The sequence below is a fragment of the Arvicanthis niloticus genome, unplaced genomic scaffold (assembly GCF_011762505.2).
Source record: "Arvicanthis niloticus isolate mArvNil1 unplaced genomic scaffold, mArvNil1.pat.X pat_scaffold_530_arrow_ctg1, whole genome shotgun sequence".
NCBI lineage: Eukaryota > Metazoa > Chordata > Mammalia > Rodentia > Muridae > Arvicanthis > Arvicanthis niloticus.
In genome coordinates this window covers 45,109-53,708 of record NW_023046158.1, presented here as the reverse complement: position 1 = coordinate 53,708, position 8,600 = coordinate 45,109, and the positions used below count along the sequence as shown (strand labels likewise).

General features: G+C 39.2%; 1 non-coding gene across 1 annotated transcript; it reads left to right on the top strand.

The window, feature by feature from the left end:
• The first annotated feature begins 2,071 nt into the window (after positions 1 to 2,071).
• Trnas-gcu (transfer RNA serine (anticodon GCU)) lies at positions 2,072 to 2,153 on the top strand. Its single transcript has one exon. It is a non-coding gene; the product is annotated as a tRNA-Ser (tRNA).
• Positions 2,154 to 8,600: the final 6,447 nt, after the last annotated feature.

Genomic DNA, 8,600 nt, shown 5'->3' with positions numbered 1-8,600 from the left:
GATCCTGCTCTCCTAGGACAGCTTTCCCTGCTTCCACAACCCCATCGATCAGGTTTCAGTTTTGTAGTTCTTTCTGGTTATTTGATGTTGGAGTTGAGGAATTTTCAAAAATAATGATAGTGATCTTCTACTTCAAACTCCACTTTCAGGAAATGTATATGTATGTATCTGTTCATCTTTTGTCTTCTTTATTATTTATTCTCCCCTGGTCAGACCACAAAATCTGGTATATTTGTGCAGGAAAATAAATTTGTTTGCTTGTTTGCTGTTGTTTTTAAGACAGGGTCTCACTACGTACCCCTGATTATGGGCTGGCCTGGTCTGATCCAGATCCACCTAGCTCTGCCTCCAGAAGGCTGAGAGTACTGGTATGACCATATGCTGCTTCGAGATAGTTTTTAAATGATCAGGCTTTAAAAGTCATAATGCTGTGCCCAGGGATGAATTCTTGGTCTTAAATTAAAGAAAGACACAAATGTTGTACTCTTCTTTTTTTCAGTAATGGGATTTGAACTCAGACCCTTATTCATGTGAGACCAGTGCTCTACCACTAAGCCACATCCTTGGTTCCTAAAACTTTTAATTTTAATAGGTGTTATGCAATTCTCGGTTAACCATAACTATCTAAGTTTTCATGGGCAGTGGTTTCAAAATCTAAATGAGACTAGAGAAAGGCAGATGCAGTTGCTTTTTTAGGTCCGGGAATGTAGCTAAGTGGAATAGCTCTAGCCCATCATGCCCAAGGCCAGAGAAGACATAGTAACTTTTTAAATAGCCTTTCACTTAAGTTAGGCAAGTAGCTTCAAATACATTAATTTACCACTTGTTCTTCCTCATGAATAAATATGGAGTATTTGGAGAGTATCTTCTTCTCTACTAGGTTTTCTTTTTTTAGTAAATGTAACTGTAAGTAATAGATAAGTATTTTGCATTTGTTCTGTTTGTTTTGGTGATAAAAAACAACAGCCCTAATACCAAATGACCTACACAATGGTAACTATGTGTTATATAATTTTTAAGCACTTTTGCTGATAATAACACATTTAACATTTATTACAATTATAACTTTTTTAAGACAAGATTTCACGCATAGTTCAGGCTGGCCTCACACTCATGGCAATCCTCCTGCCTCAGCTACCCAAGTATTGTGATTATAGTATGAGCCAGCACACCCAGCTTAATTTTTTTTTTTTTTAACTTTAGAAACCTTTCCTTATTAACTGAGAAGATTTAACTAGTTGAAAATATATTATCACCTTAATTCTCACGGTTAGATTCTGGATTAACTTTAGATTGTTTAAGTAATTCAACAATTGGGGGGGGGGGTGTTTTAGTGTCTTGTTTTGTTTTCCTGCTTAGTTGGACATCAAAGTAACCAATGACCAAGATGATGAAGACAAATATATTCTCTACCCTGCAGCTAGAAAGAGAATGGTCTCTGTCAAACTTCAGTGGGATTCTTTAGTTAACAGGAGAATTTCCAGTCAGACCAGCCTTGCCACAGATGCAACATCACCTTTCTCTGCCTTCACCAAAGCCAGGCCAGCTTGGCAATTTACCACATCTTTTCAAACCAACTACACCACCACAGATCAATGCCAAGTAGGAAATGTAAGGGGTGTGGACGTTATGGGTAGGAGAGAAACAGAAGCAAAGGAATCAAAGAGCCAAGTTGGTGGGAACCTGGAAACCAGCAATTAGAAGATGTTCTTTATGAAAAACAGACATTCTTTCCCTTAAATGCAAACTGCAGCTATCGAGGAACAAGGTGCATGAAGGGTCTCTGTTGTCCCTGGCCCTGAGACATATTCAGGACTGAGTCAAGCCAAGTTGGCAAGACTGCTGCCTTGCCTGTCCAGTCCTGTGTGCCAAGAACTGGTTCATCCCATCCCATCAAATATGTGCCAAATAAGCTCACTTCTCTTTTTGTTGTGGTTGTGAAATCTTTTATGATATCTGACTCAGACAGTTTTGGAGATTCAACTTGAGAAAGGCTATTAAAATATTAACACTAAAGTGTTTCTGGGAATCCTTCGGGAGAGGAGAAATTATAAAGAGCCATTTTTCATAGGATGAGGTGGCCGAGTGGTTAAGGCGATGGACTGCTAATCCATTGTGCTTTGCACGCGTGGGTTCGAATCCCATCCTCATCGACTATCAAATGTTTCTTTTGGTTTATAATTATCAATTCTGTCAAGTGTTTGAGTGTTTTGTTTTTGTTTGTGGGGCAATTGTAGAGGGAATCTTAGACAATGGGTGTTCTCTTTTGATCAATTAATTTATTTTTCATCACTGAGTTGAGTAATTCCCTCCAACTTTCCATTCTCAGTTTCCACACTCTCTCTTTATCTCTGCTGTGAACTCAATTCTGTCAGGTGACTTACTTAATTTGTGCCTGACTGCTTCACCGAATTTTCATTTCCCACTAAGAAAAGACTCAAATGAATTGAAGATCATAGAAAAGCATTGCATAATAACCTGAAGGAGCTGGGAACATCATCTAAGGAGTTATACAGATGTGTGTGATGACAAAAAAAAAAAAAAAAATCTTTAATGCAAAGGAGCCAGGACCAGGAAGACTACTACAAGTTCAAGGCCAGTATGAGACTACGTAGTGATTTCCAGGTCCACCTAAGAAACAGGGAGGCTCAGTTTCAAACACAAACAAGAACAGAAACTATGTTTGCATGTACAATTAGATAAAAAGATTGATTTTATTCTTGCTACAGTTTTTGATAGTTATCTTTTACAATAATTTTGTGCTCAGTTATATTTTGCATAGGGTCTCGCAATGTTGTACAGGCTAGATTTGAACTCCTGGCTTAGAGGATCTTTGTTAACCCTGAGTATCTAGGAAGAAATACAAGTCATCATACCTGGATCTTTGCTAACTTTTTTTTTCTTTCTTTCTTTCTTTTTTTTAATATAATTTACAGATACTTTATTTTCCCCAAAATTTAGACCAGGCATCCACTACTCCTCCCTGTCCACCTTCATATTGTACCCCTGTACAGGGACAGGCCAAGCTGAGGAGGCACAATACTCCTCAAAAACCTAAAACCTCCAGTTTAATTTGCTATGCTTTTGTCACTCAGCAAATTCAAACCATCTCAACATTTACGCGCAATAGAGAAGGTCTCTACTTGTTGAGCCTCAGTGTTGACATTGAGGGATGTTGGCGTTCTTCATGTTGTGCTGTGGTATTCACAGACATCTTTCTGAAAGGTAGAATGTCTAGAAGTAGGTGACGGAACTATAGACATTTCTGTTTATACAAGATGTTTATAATATTCCATTGAATTTAGATGAATTATCCTCCCCCAGTTTTTGCAATACCAACAATGTTAAATTTAGAACCTAAGCTGTCTTTGGTAACTGTGATCCCCTAGAATCTATAATTGTCAACATTTTCAGTATCTGTAATGTTCTCCAATGTTAACAGAGTATTTGACGATGGATTCTTTTTTTATTTAATATTTTATTTACATTTAAGATGCCTTCCCCTTTCCCCATTTCCCCTCCCTAGAAAACCCCTGTCCCATGCCCCCCCTTTCCTTTTTGATTTTATATAATTTTTTTAAATGTTAATCAAAGGATTTATAAGTTTGGTAATGCTCAATCAGAAGCGTAACCCAATACCCAACCTAGATATAAAAACTATCTTTGACTGGTGGAGACCTGTGAACATCTGCCTCCATGCCCCCTCTCTCTTTCTGTCTCTCACCACCTAGCTTCTCCTCTCCTTCATCTTCTCTCCTTACTCCATCTCTTCCTCTCAATACTCCTTCCCACTTAGCTCCTCCTACATATCACTCTTCCTGTTAAAGTAAAACTTTTCTCTCAAAATACAGTTAGAGCATACTTATTCCTAATTGTACCAGTGAGGTACAAGATAGTCCTAATACCTAGTCCATCATTTTGTTGACTAACCAGAACCTCTGTCATCTCTTCTAACTAAAACACTTCATTTTTTATCCTGGGTTTTTTTTTTTTTTTTTTTTTTTTTTTTTTTTTTTGGCTTTAGAGTGAATGTCAGCTGAAAACTATATACTCAGATCTTTTCTCTCAAAGTAAATAGCCAGGATTGGCTATGAGACTATGGGTCTTCAACCCCGTCAGAAATCCAGAATGACTGAGTTAACTGAAGTTATGGGAAACACTAAACGTAGCTTCTAAAACTTAGCCAATTTATAGAGACCACTGAACACCCGAAAAGCCCCTATACTACTGAACGTTCGAGCATCAAATCTTCAGCCTTCTGGTCCAGAGTCATCTGACAGACCTTAGTGATGCAGGATTATTAAGGGCTGATTACTCTGTCTAGGCAGATATAATCAGTCGACTATTCTGCATGTGTGTCCTCTTCTGGACAGTAATTTGTCTGTAGATGGAAAGAGGCAATTCTTGCCTAGTGGCTGTCACCACACAACTGGCATAACACCAAGGATGCTCAATTTCTTCTTAGAATCCACAACAGGAAGCTGTCAGGAGCAGACAGGTCTCTAATCAGAATGAACATTAATATAGAAATATTTGTAGCGTCAATTCTATGGACTTCTGACGTTTTGAAAACCAACTATCCATGTAAGGTCACCTGGACTGTTGTCTGTTCACTCCTCTCAGCTATTTCTAAATAAAATATGGGAAACCTCCTAACAATAAACTCAAAGCCATGAATTTGCTATAGTCCCTTAACTCATAGGTTAACCGTCCCAAATCAGTTAAAAATGTTACAGAAGGACTGGGTCTAGGCTTTCTTTGCTAACTTTTAAGGCTGCCATTGTACACAAACCTTGTCTTTGACAAAAACAGGTGTGCTTCTCTTAGAAATATCGAAAACAGAAAAACTTATTCTATATAACAGTCTTTGCTGATACTGAAGATTTCTTCCTGAAAAATCAAAGAATAAAAGCATTGCACAGTTTCTACTTTGAGCTACTCTTGGCTGATCCTCAAAAAAGAAAATCAATAATATGTTTCCTCACATTTTTATTTTATTATTTCTACCTATAATTTTGGATATACCATGCTGTGTATACATAATATCTACAAGGGTGTGCACGGCATCTTTGGTCTATTTCTTTATAAAATGTTGTCACATTTTCTCCTTAGGAGTTTAGTATATGTATACTCTCAGTTAACAAGGCAGAACAGAGAGAAGACTATACTTGTCTTTATAAGGGGATTTATATCTAATATTGCTACAGATCACCTTAATAAAAACAAAACAACCACCACAATGGAAGTGATGAGGAATTCTGAATTCTTATTAAAGTGGTGGTCCAACTTATATCTAGACATACTGGGTAATCCCTATATAAACTGGGCTAGTTAAATAGTCAGGATTTAATGATAAGTGTTCTAGTTTGCTTTGTTTGCTGTGATGAAACATGAAGACCAAAAATAAATTGGGTAAGAAAGGATTTACTTTATCTTGCAGCTGTAGCCCATCACCCAGGAAAGTCAAGGCAGGAAGGAAATCAAAGCAGGAACCTGAAGGCAAGAGCTGATACAGAAGCCATGGAGGGGTGCTGCTTTCTTGCTTACTTCCCATGGCTTGCTAAATTTGCTTTCTTATACAATGCAGGCCAGCCTGCCCAGCGTGGTACCACCCACAGTAGGCTGGGCCCCATCAGTCATTAATCAAAAAAAAAAAAAAAAAAAAAAAAAAAAAAACCAACAACAACAACCTATAAAGTTGCCTACAGCAATCTGGTGGAGGCATTTTCTCAGTTGAGATTAACTTTTCCCAGATGGCTTTAGGTTATTTCAAGTTGACAAAAAAAAACTAAGCAGCACAGTAAAGTTGACTATTCGGAGGGTGGAGAGGAGACCTCTCATCTTATGTGAGGAAAAATAAAAATGTCTGAATCAGAGCCAGTCTCGTGCTCGTTTTGTTAACCCCATATCGAGGCAAGACGTTTTGCTTGAATTTGTGCCATTCTAGACCTTACTGTGCATGTGCACAGCAGGCTATTGTGAGCTATGTAATGTCAATCAAATAAACAAAGTCAAGCAAACCCAGAGTCAAATGCACATGCTGGTAATAAGATGGTAGATTCAAAATCTTCACTCTGTTTGGTGGTTCTCAGAGCCCTGTCCCAGACACTCCATCCTCTCTTGGAAAGGTCAGCAATAGGGATTCTAGGATGGCTTTTAGCTTCAGCTGACTTTGCTAAGGTGTGATGCTATTGCTTAAGTTTTGTCTTCTTTTCCTCACTTCTGAAAACCTGATTCATGGTTTCTATTCAGCTGCTAGGTCAGTGGTTCTCACCCTTCCTACTATTTAATACAGCTCCTGTAGTGGTGACCCCCAAACAAAAATATTTTCATGGATACTTCATAACTGTAAGATTGTTATTTATATGAATCATAACGTAAATATCTGATATGCAGGATCTCTGATATGTAACTACTGTGAAGGGGTTGTGACCCACAGTTTGAGATCCACTGTGCTAAAGTCTTCTTTTCCTCAGAACTGTTTTTTCCACCTTTCAACATCCAACTCTGAAGAGGGGAATTGCTCTAACCATTTCCTTCAGGCAACAGGGGGAGCAAGGTAGACACTAGAAAAGAATAGTAACCTGACAATATTTGAGTTACTAAGTCATTCAGGTGATGGGTAAATCAGAATAATCATGAGGGGAGAAAGAGGGGAGGGGAGGGAAGAGGAGGAGAGAGGAGGGGAGACAAGAGGAGGGAAGAGAGGAAAGGAGGGGAGGGGAGGGAAGAGGAGGGAGAGGAGAGGAGAAAAGAGAGAAGTCTTTTGTAAATGTTGGGTTCATTCTAAGAGATTCTGAGAAACCTCTTGTCTGCTACAATAGAGCCACCTTAAAAGCAGGAATTAGCTTCATCAATTGTCATTCTATAGTTGGGCTCTGGGAATGCCAGGCACCTATGAGATGAGATCACAATGTCACAGTCACCAGCAGAAGAGGTCCATGTGGATTTCCATCTGCAGCATGACAAGATATTCTGCCTCCTGCTGACCTTGCAGCTGGCATACCAGCAGATTTCCACAGGCTGGACACAGCCACGTTAGCTCTGTGATTCTGAGGCTTTGTTTTGGTCAGAGGAGCAGATTTATTTTTTGGTAGGAAAATCTAGACGAATTTTCACATTTTCTGTCATTGAGCATCTCCAGGAATCAGATGTACAGCCTCTGACAACAGTGCTTGGCAAGCTTTGACAAATTTGCCCCTTTCAGTACAGATGATAAGAACAAAGGAGACTCCTTCAGGGATGACTGAGATGGAAGACGTTTTTTATCTTGGCTTTTTGCAGGGAAATTTGGCACATAAATAAAAGAAAAATAACTAAATGAATAAAAATGTAAATCCCTGGGGCATGGATAGCAGAAATCAGGGTGAGCATAGGAGCAACTGAGGAGGCTGACCAACCTGGCCAGCACAGAGGCTCAGACTCAGGATGAAACAAAACAAAACAAAACAAAACAAAACGCTAAGAAGTTGGGTCCATGGTATAGGTCCTGAGTTGAATCCCCAGAACCTTTGAGATATTAGAAGAGGGGCTGGAGAGATGGCTCAAAGGTTAAGAGCACTGGCTGTTCTTCCAGAGCTCTTGAGTTCAATTCCCAGCAACCACATGGTGGCTCACAACCATCTGTAATGCAGATGTACATGCAGCCAGAATGTATATATAATAAATAAACCTTTAAAAAAGAGATTAGAAGAGGGGCGGGGGGGGGGGAGAGTAAATTGATAAGCCTCTGACAATGTGTCTTCACTGCATCCATCTGGAATTCCGAGACAACAGAGGTTCGAGCAGGTGTGCTCAGCTTGCCTGATGAGTAGATATACCAAAGCTATGTATTCTGCAATATACAATTCTCAAAACAAATTTTATTATCAAGATAATTGTTTGTTCGAATTCTGGAACCTAGTCTTCTGGCGGCCTGCCTCTGTCATGTCTAATCCATATGATTCTGGGAGTTTCTATGAGGGTGTGCTCCCATCATCCTCTCATTCCCGCCTCCCTGCTCTCGAATTCCCCAACACTGGGGAATACAAACTTTCAGGCACCAAGGCCCTCCACTTCCACTGATGCCTAACCCCTAACCTTATCCTCCTTCTCCAATTACTATGAGGGTGGGCTCCCACCATCCTCCCATTCCTGCCTCCCTGCTCTCAGCTTTTCGGTGTTCAATTCTTAATCGAGAAAGAAGACAGAAACTTGCTGAATTCAATCTCTAGCATCTTTCATTGGTGTTGCAACACCATCACAAAGCTAGAAGAAACCTATTAACACAATCTTTACCATAGACAAACGTACTTGTAATAGAGGTTTGAGATAACAGTGTTTATCTCTATTTCTCTACCAGTGTGCATTTTCAGAGTATTCACATATTACTTTTTGTTTGTATAATCACATGTTCACAACCTTGTAAGATAAATTATGACTCCTATTTCTTTTTTCTAGTAAAGGAAGAGACAGAGAAAAATTCCTTGCCAAAATAAAGAAGAATTCTAGCTGGGCCTGGTGGTATCCATCTACAATTCCAGTTATGTAGAAAGTTAATGAAGGAGATTCAATAGTTCAAGGTCAATCTGCACTATTAAGTGAGTTCAAGGCCAGCCTAG